Genomic DNA, 20,256 nt, shown 5'->3' with positions numbered 1-20,256 from the left:
GCTCCGATCACCTTGCTTCTCCCTGGGACCAGAGGAGGAGACCCGATCTCCATCGAGGCGGCACTCCAGGCCTGCCTCGGTGGCCTTGTCGAGATACACCTACAGCCTGTCTGACGCAGACTTGGACCAGATGATGAGAAGGTTCATCCAGGCCCAGCTGCAGATGGGAGTGCTCCTGCCCCCCCCCCCCTTCAGGGGGGAGCTCGACACCCTTTTTTGCTCCGATAGCTCCTTCTCCGACCCGCTTCTCTGGTTCGGAGCACTTGGAGCCGGGGGTGGGTCGGCGCCGACAGTACTGGGTACTTCGGATCTGACCCTGCCCTCGACTCTGTCGGGACCATCATCGGATCCGACCTCTCGGAGCCGTGGCCTGAGCTTCGGATCCGAGGGATTCATTGTGCCTTCGGCTCCGTCCAGGTCTGAGCACACTGGTCCCTCGGATCTGATGGTCTCTGCACCGGTTCCAATCCCTTCATCGGATCCGAGTGGGAGTCTGCTCTCGGAGCCCAGGGAGGGCGGCTCCCCCTCTGCCTTCGATGTAGTGTCGAGAGCATCCAGACCCCCAGCCCTTGTCTCTGCTCCGCCCTGCACTCCCTCTCTGCTGGGTCAGGCTTCCATCACCCGGCCACAGGGACAGCCTGCTTCAGTGTCCCAGGTAGTTCCTTTGGAACAGGACAGCCCCCCCCCAGAAGTGCCTCGCAAGCACAAGTGTAAGAGGAGGCACGTAGACTCCCCAGAGTCCTTAACAGAGGACACTGACTTGGATGAAGGGGAAGGCTCCCCAAGATCACCCCCCGAGGATGTCTCCTTTGGAGACCTCATGGAAATGCTTAGACTCGGGGGGGGGGGGGGGTGTCTGCCCCCAAGGCTTCCTCCGATGAATCCATGTTCCTGGAGGCATTTGAAGCAGGCCCGTCTACCTCTTGGGTGTCCCCTCCGGCTGACCCCCTGATGGACCTTGTGACCACTAGGGCGTGGAAGGAGCCGGACACTGTGGAGCCTATTCCCAAGCACCCGGACAGGATCTTGAGCCCCCCCGCAGACCGTCCCCACTGGAGCAAGGGTCCCCCTGTAGATGCAATGTTGATGGCGGTAGCCACTAAGAGGGAACTAGCTCAGGAGAGTCCCTCTGTCCATTCTCCGAGCAAGGAGTCTCGATTGATGGATCGCCTTGGGAAGCAGGTATTCAGTTCAGCGACCTTCTCGGTAAGGTCTCTGAACTACATGGCACATGTCATCAGGATGCAGCACGATCTTATCAAAGAATACGCTGCTCCCCCCCCCCCCCGGAGTCCATGTTGGCGGAGGACAAGCAATTGTACTCCACTCGTATGGCCACTCTCAGATCTGTTTCCAACACCTCTATGCGGCTTCTGTCTCAGGCTACTGAGGGAGCAGCTAGAGCCAGCGGAGCGGGCCTAGTGATGAGGCGCCAGGCCTGGCTCCGACATTGTGACTTCGCGGAGCCCTTTAAGGTGTCCTTTGCGAATGCCCTCTTTGATGGTTTTGCCTTATTTGGCAAAACCGTTCGCGAGACACTTGTCCAGAGCGAGAAGGACGGGAAGACGCTGTCTGCCATCGGAGTCCGCTTCCTTGCTCCCCAGAGGTCCTTTTCCAAGAACCAAAAGGGACAGAAGATGTGGTTCCGGAAATCACAGCATTCCCAACCTGCTCCGGACAACCAGTCCTTCCGTGGCAGAGGAGGACACTGCCCTAGAGGCAGAGGGGCACCGAGAAATTTTGGGTCCAGAGAATCCTTCTCTGATAACAGCCCTGAAGGGTTGCCCAACTGCTCCACTCTGGAGGCAGTCGGGGGGCATTTCTCGAGGCACCTGGCGGCATGGGAGTCCATTACGTCAGACCGCTGGGTGCTTCGGATTATATCCAGAGGTTACAAAATCCCTATGCTTCATGTTCCCAGACTCAAGAAACTCCTCGATGTACCACCCGATCAGTGGGAGACTGCAGCCGCGGAAATCTGGCTGCTGCTCGAACTAAGGGCCGTCCAACCCGTCCCCCCAGACCAGCTCGGATTAGGGTTTTACTCCAGGTTCTTTCTGGTGCCAAAAAAGACGGGGGACCTGAGACCAATCCTAGACCTCTCCCTTTTGAACCTGGCGGTAACCAAGGAGAAATTCCGAATGGTCAGTTCTCCCCCTGTTACGGGAGAACGACTGGATGTGCTCTCTAGACCTCAAGGATGCATACTACCACATCTTAATGGACAGGTGATCCAGGAGGTTTCTCCACTTCCGGCTGGGAGCCAGCCACAATCAGTTCAGGGTCCTTCCCTTTGGCCTCACCACAGCCCCCAGGGTGTTCACCAAAGTTTTAGCAGTGTTAGCGGCCCACCTGAGACTCCTGCGAATGCAGGTTTTCCCGTACCTGGACAACTGGCTCCTTACCGCCCCAACAAGGCATCTACTCTGCTCGGCCAGAGATTTTTTTCTTCAGCTAGCCCCCCGGTTAGGCGTTACGATCAATATGGACAAGTCCTCCCTTGCTCCAACAAAAGTGATAGACTTCATAGGGGCCAGGTTAGATACAAGAAGTCTTCGAGCTTTCCTCACCTCAGGATGACTACACAACCTGTCTTCATGTGCAGGCCATCCTCCAATCAGAAGCTCCTCCCGCTGAATTGGTCCTGAGGGCACTGGGCTCTATGGCAGCGGGATTACTCTTCTCCCATATGCTCGCTTAAACATGAGGGTATTACAGTGGACCCTTCAAGTACAGTGGTACTTCCAGCTTCTCCCTCTCCACCACCCTGTCTCTATCAGCAAAGCTTGCAGGAGGGCCCTGTTTTGGTGGCTGCATTCCCCAGACCTCCATACAGGTCGGCCCTTCTACACCCCACCTCCCCTAGTCACATTGACCACGGACGCTTCTTGCCTCGGGTGGGGGGGACATTGCTCAGGCAGAACAGTCCAAGGCACATGGAACGACTCTGAGACCTCCCTGCATATCAGTGTTCTGGAGATGAGGGCAGTGCTGTTAGCGTTGCAAGTACTTCACAACCTTCTTCCCGTCGGAACCATTGCGATACAGACGGACAACATGTCAGTTGTCTGGCATATCAACAAACAGGGGGGAATCAGGTCCTATCCTGTATGCCGAGAGGCCATGAGAGTATGGGAATGGGCGATCTCCACCAACCGCTTTCTAATCGCAACGCACATTCCGGGATGGTCCAACATTCTGGCGGACAAACTCAGCCGCACTATTCTTTCCCCTTACGAGTGGTCTCTCAACTCCCGTGTAGCGAAGCAGATTTTTGCAAAATGGGGGCAACCCTGCTGCGATCTTTTTGCCTCTCCCTCAAATACGAAATGTGACAACTTCTTCGCCCTGATTCCCCCAACAGGGGAAGCCCCGAGAGATGCTCTAGTGCATGCTTGGCCGCCCAGTCTACTTTATGCCTATCCTCCTCTACCCTTGATGCTAAAGATGTTACAGAAAGCCTCTCAGTTGGGGAGCAAGATGATCCTCATTGCCCCATTCTGGCCTCAACAAACTTGGTTCCCTTACCTGTGGTCTCACTTGGTGAATTCTCCCTGGATTCTAGATCCCAGTCCGGATCTGATTTCCCACCCATCAGGCTTACTGACCCCAAACCTGGACAGCCTGAAGCTAACCGCTTGGCTGCTCCAGTTCCACTCTTAATTAGGACTCCCGGTATCTCCTCTCCAGTCAAAGCCATCTTGGTGGCGGCGCATAAACCTTCCAGGAAGGTTTACTGCAGTAAATGTAAGAGCTTTTCCGTTTGGGCGGAGCATCATAATGTGGACCCCTTTACTGCTCCGCTGACGTCAGTTTTGGACTTCTTTACAGGGCTTTTTCATCAAGGGGCTAGCTGTTCGACAGTCAAGGTACAATTGGCAGCCATCTCACATTACCATGTAGGTCACGAAACTGGCCCCTTGATGTCAGCTAAACTATGTAAAACCTCTGCGAAAAGTTTCATAACTTCAAGCTCTTTCCGTAAAACCCCCTTGTTTGGTTTTTCATCAGGATAGAGTGTACCTCGGGACCAATCCATCCTTCCTACCCAAGGTGGCCTCAGAAACCAATATCAATCAGTCCATCAATCTCCCTGTTTTCTTCCCTAATTACCAGAATAAAGGCAAATACAAGCTGCACTTGTTAGATGTGCAGAGGCAGCTGCGTTTCTATATTCATAGAACTGCTGGTCACAGACAATCTGATCAGCTGTTCATCTCCTTTTCTAAATTCAATTTGGGTAAAGCTGTTTCGAAGGTCACCTTATCACACTGGATTTCCCAATGCATCCATCTAGCTTATGAGGCTTCTGGGAGGCCCGCACATCAAAGGGTCCATGCTCACTCCACTCGTTCCATATCTACTTCTACTGCATTCAGATCTAGAGTCCCTTTGGATGATATTTGCTCGGCAGCCACTTGGGCCTCATCTCATACCTTTATTCACCACTACAAGCTGGACTTCACCTCCAGAGGTAGAGCATCCTTTGGCTCCGCAGTGCTCCGGAACATCCTTCCATGATGGCCGCCCAAGATTCAAGTAGCTGGGGACTCTGTCCCACAGGTTGCTGACAAATGAAGTCCCTACTTCAGATTTAGAAGTTATGTACTCACCATAACGTTCCATCTGAGTAGGTGTCTTAATTTGTCTGCAACCATCCCCCCCTCCTTCCCCCTGGCCTTCAGAAGAATTAGTATTATTCCTGCCTTTTTTCCTTTTGGGGATAACTTTTCAGGTATATAAGAGGGCAAACTTGATCTGAGGTCAGTTGGGGTTAGCAGGGGATTATGGGTGAGGGGAGGAGCTAGGAGCTCGGATCCATAGCTGTATAAATAATTGCCGGCTCGGATCCAAGACCCACAGGTTGCAGACAAATGAAGACACCTACTCAGAACGTTCTGGTGAGTACATAACTTCTAATTTCCCTTTACTGTGTGTCTAAGTTACCTTTATGCACATGAGGTTTGAGAAGTGGTTTCATGTTTGCTGTGGCTTTCTGTACTTTACTCCTTATAGTATCCGAAGTGTGAATAACTGACATTGGTGCCAGGTGGCACAGGGTTGAAGCTTATGGTTAGCCAGAGATGCGCAAATTGTTTGAGGGGGCATTAGGTTTGGACATTGATGCTGAAGTTAGTATTGCTGCTTCATAGTTTGATTCAGTGGTTCATTTACTGACCTGTGGTGCCTTCCATGTGGATTTAGTCTTTACTGCATTTGTTCTGTTGGATGTTTTACCAGGAACTGAGGGGGGTCTCCCTGTTTATCCCAAGCCTAGTCAATTGCCCAATGTGAGAATCAAACCCTGCACCTTGTTTCTGTAATGTAAACACCTTAACCATTATGCCAACCTCCCACCCTAGCACCCTAGTGTCAGCACTAGTTCATGCTTTGCATCCATTAGCTGGCAGGATAGATTACTTGCCCTTCCTCCACCTTAACCTGTTCAAAGATATGTCTGAGAAATATATTGATCAGTTAAAGGTCACCAAGCTTATAATAAAAGATTGCAGGTAAGCAAGCAAAGAATGTAAATGTGTTCTCAGTGCCTTATGCTTGTCTAGTTGTCAAGTTAAATTCTCGTTTGAGAATGTTTTTGTTTTCATTCTTTTAATCTCCAGTAACCTGCTTAATCTATTCCAGGATCAGGAGTTGGCTAAAACCTTTTCTAAATCTGAAGACAAAAGCTATTCCTGGAGTTGGCATCAGTTTGTCATAGGGATAGTGTCTCACATTCTCTCAAGCATACGAATGCACCTGCACCTGTAGGTAGTTCAGAGGATTACCATTTCAGCTATGGAATGTCTTTATGTGGAAGAAAGTCGTAGCACCTGACAGTCTGTGTCCAGGGAGGGCACACACACTGCTGAAGACACCCAAGCTGACAAATATATTAGAAAATGCGGCAATGTGAAAAAAGTGCTAACTTCTGTATCCCTGTGATTTGTGTTGCATTTGTAATTGCAAGTTGAATGTTTATGCCACAGAAGTGGTGTTATTCTTTTTGGGGGGGGGGGCAGTGTATTACTTTGTCATTCAGATCTGAAATTTCTAGCACCATCCAGATTTGTTCACATCGTATGTTGTAATATTAGCACTGTCACAGGGTAGGGTTACAGTTGACCCAGTCATCTGTGTGTTTTGAATTTGGATGAACTCTCTTTCCTGTTTACATATTTTGTTGGATTTGACATAGGTTTGGAGTTGGTCTTTATAGAAAATTGGTTGTGGTGGCAAAATTCCAGTGTGTGGGGGTGCAGGAGGTCAAAAACACAGTTCTGTGGCTTGCAGACCATTGATGTGATGTCAGTCTTGCCTTTATTCTCACTGATGGGTCAGATCTGATCCATCTCTGCCATTTCAGAAGCTCCAGGTCTTCAGTAAAGCTCATGGGCATCCTTCTTTACCCATATTTCAACCCTTTAGTTTCCCCGGATCTCGTTTGTCACGCTATGAAGGAGGTTCTACTAGCAAGCTGTGGGCTAAATGTTTCTTTATTTTTCTTAGTGTCTTTCTTAGTGTCTTTCATATTTCTTTCTCTCCCTGCCTTTCAGGGAATACCTCAACCTCCTTCCAGTCGACTGCATCTGTTTCCCTTGATACTTACGACCAAGGCACCATTCAGTCTGTCCCACCAGACCAACAGGGGAGGGGATTCTACCCCAGGATGCTTCTAGTTCCAAGGAAAGATGGTCCTTGGAGGCCTATCTTAGATCTTTCCCTATTAAACACTTTCCTGGTGGTGCCTTCTTTCAGAATGCTATCCCTGCTCTCCTTCCCCTGGTCCCTCCTTAAGCTTTCTTAGCTTCTCTGGATCTCAAGGATGCATACCCTCCATATCCCTATTTATCCTCACTTCAGGAAGTTTTGGGGTTTCTTAGTGGGTTTTTCTGCACTTTTACTGCCTTGCACTTTGGTCCTTCTACTGCTCCAAGGGCATTCACAAAGTGCCTGGCCCCAGCCATTGCCTTTTTAAGGCTAAAAAGACTTTTACCCATACTTGAGCGATCTGTTTCTGGCCAGCAGCCCAGACCTGGTAACCCAACATCTGAACCTAGCTATCCCCTATCTGCAGGCCATGTGTTTCTCAGTAAATTTCAAAAAATCATGCCTCGCACCAAGTCAGGAGCTTGTATTCCTGGGGTTCTACACAGACTTGATGTTTTTTTTTTTCCTGTGGAGAAAGTAGCTCATCTTGGGACATTCATGGAGGCTCTTCTGACTCTTCCTTCCATTATGGGCAGGCAGCTGCTGGGTTTTCTGGGGTTCATGGCCTCCACTGTTCCCATGCTGCCCTTTGCAAAGGTACACATGAGAAAGTTTGTGTTTTTTAAAGACCATTTGGTCTCAGCATGCTCATCCCTTGCATGTCCTGATTCCCCTTCTGCCCTGCCTAAAAATGAGATTGGTGGATGCAGCAACTCTGTCGGAACCCTGGCCTACCTCTTCAGGTACCTCAACCAGATGTCCTTCAAGAATGCAACTGCAGTCATAACATATGGGCTGTCCTGCCTCAGGCAGCCCTCGGTCGGCCAAATTCCAAAGTCTGGGTCCGGCGTCGGCTGGTGTCGCCTCCTCTCCGACGTCACAACGGTTGGAGTATAAAGGCATCGGCTGACGCCATCTTCTTCAGTCTTTCTTGCCACGCGGTGCCCGAAGCAGAAGCAGTTCGCAAGTGCCGGTCGGTCAGCTCCTGTATTTTCAGTACCAAAGTCATCTAAAAGCTAAGTACCCCGTTGGGGAACATTTATTCTTGCCTCAGCCGATGTCAGAACAAATTGAGAAAGTTAATAATTGTTTGTCTTGTGGTAAACAAATACCTCATAAGGACTTCCATTCTCTCTGCCTTCCTTGCCTGGGCCCAGACCACGACGTCTCGGCCTGTGCTGCCTGTGCTTGCTTTAATAAGCTCACTCTCAGGCGCCAGGCAGAATTCGCCGAGGACTTTTTCGGTGAATCCTTTGCGTATATCATGCCGTCGGATCAACCGACAACCCAATCTGCTAAAAAACGCAAGGACTGGGACCGACATCCTCGGCCCGCGTCCACTACCGATGCTACTCCCAAATCCTCTGCTAGAGCTCCGGTCCCCTCGGAAGTGGTAAATCAACCGCTCCAGGCCGACGACACAGCATTAACACGACCTTCGGTCTCGGTGATCTCTCTGGTGCCGGTTCTGGATTTTCCTCCAGAAACCGAAGTTCTGGATCTACCCGACACCATTCCTGTGGACAAGGTAACGCCTGCACGTGGGGCTGCTAGGCCTCCTGTTTCCATGTCCATCAAGGCCTTTGCACGTGCTAAGGCCGCCAGACAGGCAAAGGCCCATCCTAAACCTGCCCAGGCCCCTTCATCTGATAAGCAGATCATGTCTCTGGCTGCAGATCTTATTTCCCTTATCAGGGGGTCTCAGCCTCATCCGGACAGGGGTTCTCGGCCACCTGCAGAAAAAAGGCCTAGAACTGAGCAGGCGGACGACCTCTCCTCGGATGAAGCCTCTGGGGATTCTGATGCCCAAGAAGAACCCTTCCAGGCCTACGAGGACTCTGATGCTGAGGAATCGATTCCCTCTGCCTCCTCTCCAGAGGATTTCTCTTTTGGTGAAGTCCTGCATTCCATGAGGGAACACTTTCAATGGCAGGGTCAGGAATTCTCTGACTCCAGGAAAAGGCTTCGTACTTTCCTCAAGCTTCCCCAGCACAGACCCTTGGCTATCCCTCCAGTTATGGATGTTTTGGATGATGTTTTCTCTGACTCCAGTGCCAACCCTGATTCTCTTCCTCCTGCTCCTGTCAAGCCGGACAGATATTACAGGGTCCCGGACACTCACAAGCGCCTTTTTAAGGCTCACTCTGTGGACCTAGAAACTATTTCACAGGGCCCCAAGGGAGTGGCTTCCTCCTCTGCCAAAAACCCACTGCCAGCTTACAGAGAAGCAAGGTCCCTGGAGAGATGGGGTAAAAAAGTATATACCTCTACTACCCTAGCCATGAGGCCTCTTAACTGCCTTTTTCACATGTTTCAGTACCAAGATTTTCTCCTGGATGATTTACAGAAAAAGTTAGCCTCTCCTGAGCCTTTTGATAAAAAGGCACTGCAGGATCATATTCATAACACTCAGCAGGTTAATAACCATTTTCTGCAGTGTGGTTATGATGCACTGGAAGCTTCATGTAGGGCAGCTATGACTGGGGCTGTAATACATAGACATGCTTGGTTGAAGGATCAGTCTTTGCCTGACCATGTTAAAGTAAAGTTACTGGATGCACCTTTGGAAAAACAAAAGTTTTTGGTGCTACTGCACAAGATGTATTGAAATCCATAGAGGAAAAAGCAAAGTCAGTACAGACAGTCAAGGATTTCCTTCAGGTTCAGCCACCCAGATTCAGCAGAAACTGGCCCTCCAAGAATTGGTCCTTCCCCGGCTCTGACAAGTTTCAAAGGGGAAAAAGCAGACGTGCCCGAGGTAGAGGGCAATACCGAGGATCTTACAGGGGACGCCAATGGCAACCTCCAAATCAAAGAAGTGGCGCAGACAATTCAGCTGCACCACAAGGACAATCACAATGACTTGACTTTCGTACCGCCTACAAAGGTTCAAAGAGAAGCACCTTTGGTCGGAAAATTAGCCTTATTCTCACAAAACTGGCATATCTTAACCAAGGACAATTGGATTCTGGATTTGATAGACAAAGGTTACAGATTCCACTTCCACACATTACCAATAAAACAAGGCATGCCAAACCTGCCACATCATCAAAGGGCAGAGGCACTCACTCAAGTTTCCAAGCTATTAAGTATAAAAGCAATAGAAAGGGTTCCTCCTCTGGAACAAGGCCAGGGATTTTATTCAAGATTGTTCCTTGTTCCAAGAAAAGAAAACAAGTGGAGACCCATACTGGACTTGTCAACTCTAAACACTTTCCTCATTGTGCCAAAGTTCAAAATGCTGACGTTGCAGCAACTTCTTCCCATGTTGGGCAAGGGGTCTTGGCTGGTCACTCTGGACTTCAAGGAGGCATACCTGCACATCCCAATCAGACAAAGCTGCAGAAGATACCTCCGATTTCTTGCAGGGACAGAGCGTTATCAATTCTCAGCATTGCCGTTTGGCTTATCTACTGTGCCCAGTGTGTTCACAAAATGCCTGGCATCAGTAGTGGCACACTGCAGACTGCAGGGGATTCAAATATACCCCTACTTGGACGACTGTCTCATACAAGCAGACAACAAACCAACCTTAAAAGGGAATTTGGACTATGTCATGCATCTACTACAGGCCTTGGGATACACAGTCAACATTCAGAAGTCATATTTACTACCATCCCAACAAATTATATTCCTAGGAGCCAAACTGGACACGGAAAAACAAATGGCCTACCTCACAGAGGAAAAACAGCAGCATTTACCAGAGTACTTCAAAGGCCTAGCAAAGCTTTCCCAGCTGACTGCAAGGAAAATCCTGCAGGCCCTGGGTTTCATGGCATCTTGTATCCTTCTGATACCTTTGGCAAGACTTCATATGAGAAAGCTGCAATGGTATCTAAAAAACTTATGGTCTCAACACAACAACACCCTAGAGGACATAATCCCACTTATTCCATGTCTGCAGAAGGATTTTCTATGGTGGGCTCAAGCCAGTCAACTGAACGAAGGCATGCCTTTCAACAGACCTCAAGCAGACCAAATGATAACAGACGCCTCAGACCATGGATGGGGGGCGCACATGGAGGGCAGATGCATTCAAGGCCTTTGGACGCCAAAGGAAAGACATCTGCACATAAACCAAAAGGAGATGTTGGCAGTAATACATGCCATCGAGACTTTCGAAAAAACACTAAAACAGGGACATTTGCTAATAAGGACAGACAACACTACTGTCATGTGGTACATAAACAAGCAGGGAGGCACTCATTCTTACCCCCTCTGCAGACTAACAATGCTTCTCTGGGAAAAATCCCTGAGCCTGAGGATACATTTACAATCCCAGTTTGTACCAGGCAAGGACAATGTACTGGTGTCAAATCTGAGCAGAAATTTCATGGATCCACACGAATGGATGCTGCACCCTCACATTTTCTCTCAACTGGCAAGGACATGGGGAAGACCGGACGTAGATATTTTTGCTTCCCACTCAAATCATCACCTGGAAAAGTTCTGCACAAGGACTCACCACCCTCTAGCTTGGAAAACGGATGCTCTCTCCTTCAGCTGGAATTCTCTAAAAATCTATGCATTCCCTCCCCTGCCTCTGCTGACCAAGGTGATACTGAAGATCAAAGCAGAACAACCAACAGGCATCTTGATAGCTCCAGACTGGCAGAGGCAACACTGGTACCCATTGCTATTGACCATAACTCGGACCAAGCCATGGCCTCTGACCCTATGGCCCCTGCTCCTAACTCAACACAATTACAGGACTGTAAATCAAGACCTGAAAACACTGCATCTGACAGCCTGGAGGCTACCATGACTTCAACATCAAACACTCTTTCCAAATCTGTTCAAGAGATCTTGCTGGAAGCACGCAGACCTTCCACCAGAAAAACCTATTCAGCCAAGTGGAAGAGATTCAGTATCTGGAATGCCAACAGGGGTCAGGACACAGCATTACTGAGTATACCTCAAATATTAGAATACTTGGCAGAACTATTTCATACTGGACTCTCATACTCCTCAATAAAGATTCATGCCTCAGCAATCTCAGCAAAATACAATTGTGACCCTCCAGTGTTTTCGCATCCTCTGCTAAGACCGTTTCTAAGAGGGATAAAGAATATCAAACCTCCCAGAAAACAGCCAGTACCTGCATGGGACCTCAACTACGTGTTGGAAAAACTAACTCTTCCTTCATTTGAGCCAGCAGCAACTTCAGAAATGCAATTTCTGTCATGGAAGACTGCCTTCTTATTGGCAGTCACCTCTGCAAGAAGAGTTTCGGAGATACAGGCACTCATGGCAGTGCCCCCCTTCCTCATTTTTCATCAAGACAGAGTCTCTCTAAGAACCAATCCTACATTCATGCCAAAAGTAATTTCTAGGGTGTCTCTAAATCAAGCTATTCATCTACCTGCATTCTTCCCCAATCCTCAAAATAAGGGGGAAAAACTACTGTATACTTTGGACATACACAGACAATTACGCTACTACTTGGACAGAACTAAGGCCACCAGAAGGTCTGACCAGCTGTTTGTAGCCTATGCTGCTGGAGTACAAGGAAAAGCAATCTCCAAGCAAACCATTTCAAAATGGATTGGACATTGCATCAGATTTTGCTACTCTTTCCATGGAAAAGGTGGGCCAGCCAATATCAGGTCACATTCCACCAGAGCTATAGCCACTTCCACAGCTTTCCTAAGAGGAGTGGCAACAAAGGACATTTTAGAAGCTGCTACATGGAGCTCCGTGCATACATTTGCCAAGCACTACAACATGCCCTTATACTCCAGATCCCGAGCAGGTTTTGCTTCGGCAGTCCTGCAGGGGATTTTAGCTACACCATCCTTATCTTAGTTCCATCCACCCCCAGCTTGGCTATGGTACTCAACCCATATGTTATGACTGCAGTTGCATTCTTGAAGAACATAGTACAGTTTTGTACCTACCATAAATGTAGATGTCCGATAGATATGCAACTGCAGTCGGATTTTCCCACCCTCCTACCCCTCTGTATCCTTCTTTTTGGGTCCCTACCCCTCTTCCCTTCAGCTGGGGGTATCTCCTATGGTGTATCTGTTTATTACTGTTGTGCATGTTTTGGATTATTTTATCCATTTACCAAATTTTAGCCTTCCTAGGAGGGCACCTGGCATCTGGGGCAAGAAACACTGAAGAAGATGGCGTCGGCTGATGCCTTTATACTCCAGCCATTGTGACGTCGGAGAGGAGGCGACACCAGCCGACGCCGGACCCAGACTTTGGAATTCGGCCGACTGAGGGCTGCCTGAGGCAGGACAACCCATATGTTATGACTGCAGTTGCATATCTATCGGACATCTACATTTATGGTAGGTACAAAACTGTACTTTCAGCTACTCTTTACAGATGCCTCAGACTTGGGTTGGGGAGCAACCCTTGCTTCCAGTTAAGTTCAGGGTCTTTGGTCCCCGTCTCAAATGAGGGAACATATCAACATCAGGGAAATTACCACTTTAATTCTAGCCTTAAAGACCTTTCACCCTCTATTCATGCCAGGAACCCTCAGACAATACCACAGTCCTTTGGTACATAAACTAGCAAGGGGGCACAAAATCACATCTTCTGTCACTTGTCCATCAAAGCTTGGGAAATGGTTATTTAATACAAAGTAACTCTGCATGCTGTGTACCTTCCCTTGGCTCAGAACTTAGTGGCAGCTGCATTAAGCGGATCTGTGATACAATCTCACGAGTGGATACTTCACAGGGATGTGTTCCTGGGTCTAGTTCACTGGTGGGGGGAACTCCAGAACTGGATCTTTTTGTCTCCCCTATGAGCAAACCACTTCCTCTCTTGTGCCTGGGTCTCATCCTCACGTGTGGAAGGTGGACACTCTGTCCTTGTCATGGAGGCGGATGTTTTTCTGTGCATTTCCCCCTTCCCCTTAATTCAGATAGTCCTGTTGAAAATTTTACAGGAGAAACCAAAAATCTTGCTAGTGACTCCCTTTTGGCCAAGACTGCACTGGTTCCCTCTTCTGCAGTTATTCAAAGGTAATCACTACACGTTACCTCACTGGTTGGACCTGCTCACTCAGGGCAAGGGATCATTGATTCACCCCCATTTGTCAACTCTACAGCTAACTTTGTGGGTGATCAAATTTTGATCACTTTCAGGCACCTATTTTCTAAGGACGTGCTAAGGGTTTTGCAGGAGGCCAGGAAACCCAATACTAGAAAATCCTACATTTCCAAGTGGAGAAGATTTTTCATTTGGTACCAAAAAAGGAGAGAGGATCCCTTTGGTCCAGAGATTCCCTTAGTACATTCTTAGCTCTGTTAAAGTCCACTGATCTTCGTGTTTCACTGTTGCAGTCAATACATTTGGGTAATCCTGCTGGCAGGTTGCCCTCAGCTGGTCTGAATTCCAAAGTCTTGGGTCCTGTGTTGGCCGCTGTCACCCCCTCCCTGACGTCAGATCGTCAGGGGTACAAAAGAAGCAGCCAACGCCATTTTAGTCTTTCTTGCTGTGCGGTGCCCGAAGCAGAAGCAGTTTGCAAGTGCCAGTCGGCCGACTCCTGAGATTTTCGTGTTCGAGTTTCAGATCCGAAGTCTTCAATAAAGCTAAGTACCCCATTGGGGAAACTTTTTTTTTTTCTTGCTCCAGACCAATGTCAGAAAAAGTTAATAATTGTATTTCTTGTGGGAAGCAAGTACCTCATAAGGATTTTCATTCTTACTGTATTCCTTGCCTAGGCCCTGATCACAACGTTTCTGGTTGTCGGTTTTGTGCTAGATTTAACTAACGCACTATTAAGCATCGGTATGATTTTGCTTTAAACTATTTTGGACGCCGGTTTAATTATCCAGAAATGTCATCAGATAGCCATCCGACTACCGGAGTTCACAAAAAACGCAAAGAAAAGGAAAGAGACAGCAGAGGCCCAAAACCGACAACGAAGCTTCTCCTAAGCCAGTCGCCGGTCCTCAGTGAGGCACTTTCGCAGCCCCTGACGCCCGCTACTTTTGCAGGCCGCTACCAACTCCCACGTGGAGTCGGCCATGCTGCTGGAAACTGAAGGTATTGGAGCCTCGGATATTATCCCTTCAGATGGGTCTGGAGCTGTTGAGCAGGCACCGGCTTCTGAGGATGTATTCAGACCTAAACATCTTTACATCAAACAGACTTCAACTTCAAAGACTAAAGCACCTTCCAAAGCAAAGAAACAAACTCAAGAGCCACGTGGTCAGGCCTCTATGCCCAAAAAACAGATGCTCAAAATGGCCGAAGACTTGATTACCTTGATCAGGGGTTCCTATCCCCCTCCTGATAAATCCCCCTCTTGATAAGAGGCCTAGGCAAGTGAGACAGACTATGAATCTTCAGATCAGGTTTCCATTTCTTCTGATCAGGAATATTCTCTTCCCCCTATGAGGATTCTGATGCTGAAGAATCTATACCTTCAGCTTCTCCTCCAGAGGACTATTCTTTTGGGGAAGCCTTACATACCATGAGGGAGCATTTCCACTGGGAGAGACAAGATTTTTCAGAATCTAAAGAGGCTCTGGGATTTTCTTTTACTACCTCAACACAAGCCACTAGCCATCCCACCTGTGTTGGACATTGTAGATGTGTTTTCGGAGTCTAGTCTTACCCCTGACTCCTTACCTCCAGCTCCTGTTAAGCCTGACCGATACTACAGGGTTCCTGACTCTCATAAATTCCTTTTTAAAAACCCTGCTGCAGACCCAGAAACTATTTCTCAGGGTACCAAAGGAGTTGAGGCTTCCACTGCACAAAACCCTACCCCCTCTGACAGAGATTCTAGGGCACTGGATTAATGGGGGATAAAAGGTTTACACATTTGCTACCTTGGCTATAAGGGCCTTAAACTGTCAGTTTCATATGCTCAAATAGCAACATGTCATGTCATTGCTTAAATAGAAAATGTTGTTAAACTCTGAATGCGCAGAAAACAAGGAAATGCAGGATTTATTGCATGCAGCTGAACAAGTTGGAAAGCATACTTTGCAGTGTGGTTTTGATTCTTTAGAGGCCTCCTGCAGGGCCCCAGTTACAGGCTCTGTAATTAGGAGGCATGCTTGGTTAAAGGAACAAAATCTGCCTGATCATGTTAGTTAAATTATTAGATGCACCTTTACAGCATGATACTTTGTTTGGTGTTAAGGCAGAAGAGGTGTTAAAGAAAATGGAGGACAAAGGTAAATCTATGCAAACGGTCAAAGATTTTTTTACAAGTACAGCCACCTAGGTTTAGTAGACACTGGCCAACAAAGAATTGGTCCTTTCCTGTGTCAGACCTCAAAGTGGCAGATCCAGACGCCCTAGAGGTAGACCCCAGACACGAGGTTCATACCGCTCAAAGCAATGGGGGGCTTCTACCTCCAAAGTTGGAGAAGACAAATCACAACCATACAGGAAACAGTCCCAATGACTTCCCCCTGCCTGCACCAAGCACTTATCTCCTGGCAGCACCCTTAGGGGGAAAATTAGCACTTTTTTCTCAAAATTGGCACATTATAACCCAGGACAAGAGGGTCCTAAATATCATGTCACAAGGCTACAAGTTCAATTTCCATACCCTGCCAAAGGCAAATGGCTGGCCAGATCTGCCAAAAAATCAGTGGGCAGAGGCACAAAAACAGTCTCATCCCTCATGGACATGGGGGCCATTCAACAAGTACCAGAGCAAGAGCAGGGACAAGGATTTTACTCAAGACTGTTCTTGGTACTCAGAAAGGACAAGGCCTGGAGACCAATACTGAACCTATCTATTTTGAACACATTCCTGGATATACCAAAATTCAAGATGCTGACTTTGCAGCAGCTTTTGCCCATGCTGGGCAAGAACACTTGGCTTGTGACTTTAGACCTAAAAGAGGCATACCTGCATGTCCCAATCAGACAAATATGCAGAAGATACTTCAGATTCAAGGATGGCTCAATGCATTACCAGTTCTCTGCACTGCCCTTTGGCTTATCTACTGCGCCCAGGGTCTTTACAAAGTGCTTGGCACCAGTAATTGCATTCTGCAGACAAAGAGGAATACAAATATATTCTTACTTGGACGACTGTCTAATTCAAGCAGAGAACAAGGACATTCTTCTACAGCATCTGGCGTTTGTGAAAAGACTTCTAACATGCCTAGGGTACACAGTCAACGAAAAGAAATCAAAACTAGTACCCTCTCACTGGATAATATTCCTAGTTGCAAGCTTAAATGCAACTGCCCAGATGGCTCATCTCACGCCAGACAAACAAAGGCAACTGACTACCGATTTCAAAATGTTGGCAACAAAGGCCCAGTTATCTGCAAGAACAATTCTGCAGGCTTTGGGCTTCATGGCATCCTACTAATTCCATATGCAAGACTGCATATGAGGAAACTTCAATGGTACCTAAAAAGTGTTTGGACTCAACATTGCCACAGCCTGGAAACTATGATTACTCTTATTCCCTGCCTGCAACAGGAGTTTTGATGGTGGGCAAAGGCTTGTCACCAAAACAAGGGACAGCCATTCACATTACCCCCAGCCAGGCAGGGAGACACTAACAACGGATGCATCAGATTATGCCAGGGGGGCCCACATGGTAGGAAGATGCATTCAGGGCACATGGACCTCAAACCAAATGCATCTACATATCAATCAAAAAGCGATGCTAGCAGTTCAAAATGCCCTGACAGCCTTCAAGGACCTACTTCATCCAGGACAACTACTGATAGACAACACCATGGTCATGTGGTATATAAACAAGCAGGGGGACGCACATATTCTTACCACCTTTGCAGACTAGCCATGACTTTGTGGGACACAGCATTGACTTACCAAGTACATCTGCAGGCACAATTCCTGCCAGGAAGGAAAAATACTCTGGCAGACTAAGCAGAAACCTCATGGATCCCCACGAGTGGCAGCTGGATCCACAAGTCTTCAGCATGATAACAAGGAAATGGGGATGCCCGGACATCCGTTTGCCTCCCCTCACAACTACCAACTAAAAAGATTCTGCACAAGGATTTATCACAGACAAGCATGGAAAGTGGACGCCCTGTCTTTCAGTATATGCATTTCCCCCTCTGCCTCTCCTCCCCAAGGTACTCCTAAAGGTCAGACAGGAGAAGCCAAAGATGATACTGATTGCCCCAGACTGGCCCCGCCAGTACTGGTATCCAATATTAAGGAGCTTGTCTCAATACCCAGCTTGTACCTCATCTACTGTCCCAGCAAAACAGTCAGATCCTGCACAGCCAACTCAGAACTTTAAACCTGACAGCATGGCGAATAATGTAGTCATACAAAACACACCTCTCAGTAAATCTGTGATGGATGTCATTTTGGAAGCCAGAAGTCCTAGTACTAGAAAATCTTATGCTGGAAAATAGAAGAGATTCTTTGCTTGGAACCAGGCACATGGAACGGATACAGCTGTGCCAAATATCCCTCAGATTTTGCAATACTTAACTGAAATGCTGGACAAAGGCCTGTGTTTTTCATCTATTAAAATTAATGCTCTGCCATTTCGGCTCATTACAATGTAGAGCCACCAGTCTTTTCTCATCCCTTGTTAAAGCAGTACCTCAGAGGAGCCAAAAATTTAAGACTTCCAAGGAGATCACCAATGCCTGCATGGGACCTCAACAATGTCGTGGAAAACCTCACCCTACCTCCTTTTGAGCCAGCTGCTACTGCTGGTATAAAGTTTTTATCTTGGAAAACAGCTCTGCTCCTAACTAACTTCTGCAAGACTAGTTTCAGAGCTACAGGCACTCATGGCTGTGGAACCTTTTATCTTTTTTCCAGAGAGGGTCTCTCTGAGGACAGACCCAACATTTATGCCTAAGGTGGTGTCCAGTGTGGCTCTCAACCAAACTAAACTATTCACCTGCCAACCTTTTATCCAAATCCACAGAACAAGGCGGGGAGAATTTTGCATTCTTTGGACGTACACAGACAGTTTAGATTCTACTTGGACAGAACCAACGTTTTCAGAAAGACAGCACAATTACTAGTGACATATGCTGCAGGATCACAAGGAAAGGCTATCTCAAAGCAGACCATTTCAAAGTGGATAGGCCACTGCATTCGTTACTGCTATGTACACCATGGCAAGCCAGTAGCTAAGGGCATTAGGCCACCAGAGCTGTAGCCACAGCAGCCTTTTTCAGGGGAGTATCTACCAAGGATATTTTAGAGGCTGCTACTTGGAGTTCAGTGCACACCTTTACAAAGCACTATCATCTGCCATTCTACTATAAATCCAGGGCAGGCTTTGCCACTGCAGTTCTGCAGGGCCTCATAGCCTCTGCTAATGCTGTTTAGCTCCAGCCTCCCAACCTTAGCTTTGGGACTCTACCCAAATGTAATGACTGCAACAGTGAAACACTAAGAACATAGTACAGTTGTGTACACTTACCATAAATGTGGATGTTCGAGTGAATTCACTTTTGCAGTTCAGGTTACCCACCCACCATCCCCCTTTTCTGATAGAACCTATCTTTCCTTCTCTGATTTAAACAACCTATGTGGTGTATCTTGTAGATGAAGGCTAATTTTATATTGGTGCATGTAATTGTACATATCTAAATTTTGGCAACCCTTTTGTGGGGCACCTGACATCTGGGGCAAGAAAAACTAAAGATAATGGCGTTGGCTGCTGCTTTTATACCCCTGACATCAGGGAAGGGGCGACAGCGACCGACACAGGACCCAAGACTTTGGAATTCAGGCCAGCAGAGGGCAACCTGCCAGCAGGATTACCCAAATGTAATGACTGCAACAGTGAATACACTCTAACATCTACATTTATGGCAAGTCTACACAACTGTACTTTTCGCCTTGTCTGCTTGTTTGCCTTTAACTTACCCCTTAGCTTCCAGGTTAGAAGTTAAGCTTTTTCTTAAAGGTGTCCTACATTTAAGACCCCCCCCCCCCCAGGAAACCAGTTCCTCCTCCTTGGGATCTTAATTGTGTTAGAAAAAATACTCAGGCTGCTTTTGCCTCTCTAAAGGTTTGTACATGGAAAACTGTGCTTCTAGTAGCCTTAACCTCTGCTAGAAGGGTCTCTGAATTTCAGGCATTGATGGCTTTGCCCCCTTTTCTGGTCTTTCATAGGGACAGAGTATCTTTGAGAACTAATCCAACCTTCATGCCCAAAGTGGTGATTGAGTTGTCTCTCAGTCAGTCAATCCAATTGCCTACCTTCTTCCCTACACCTCAATTTCCCAGTGAGAGGATTTTACATACCTTAGATGTGCATAGACAACTCAGATTTTACCTTGATAAGACATAAGTCCATTAGGAGGTCTGACCAACTTTGTGTGCCCTTTCATCCCAGGGCTCTGGGTTTGCCTGTGTCCAAACTGTTTCTACAGGAATGTTTGCTGTGATTTCTATGGGAAGTCCTTATTGGCATCTGTTAAGGCCCATTCCACCAGATCAGTTGCATCCTCAGGGGCCTTCTTTAAAGGTCTAGATGCTCATTCCATCCTGAAAGCTGCCCACCTGATCATCTGGTCATATCTTTATGAAACCATACAAATTGGACACCATTTCTAGATCCAGGGCATGATTTGCCAGGACAGTTCTGCATGGATT

General features: G+C 47.6%; 1 protein-coding gene across 1 annotated transcript in view; it reads left to right on the top strand.

The window, feature by feature from the left end:
• The window catches only part of TXNRD3 (thioredoxin reductase 3), a 708,837-nt gene that overhangs the window by 256,410 nt on the left and 432,171 nt on the right, over window positions 1-20,256 (top strand). The window lies entirely within an intron of this gene.

The sequence above is a fragment of the Protopterus annectens genome, chromosome 7.part0, assembly GCF_019279795.1.
Source record: "Protopterus annectens isolate FY-2018-M chromosome 7.part0, PAN1.0, whole genome shotgun sequence".
NCBI classification, from domain to species: domain Eukaryota; kingdom Metazoa; phylum Chordata; order Ceratodontiformes; family Protopteridae; genus Protopterus; species Protopterus annectens.
Note: the sequence above shows the minus strand (reverse complement) of the source record. Positions and strands in the feature narration are given on the sequence as shown.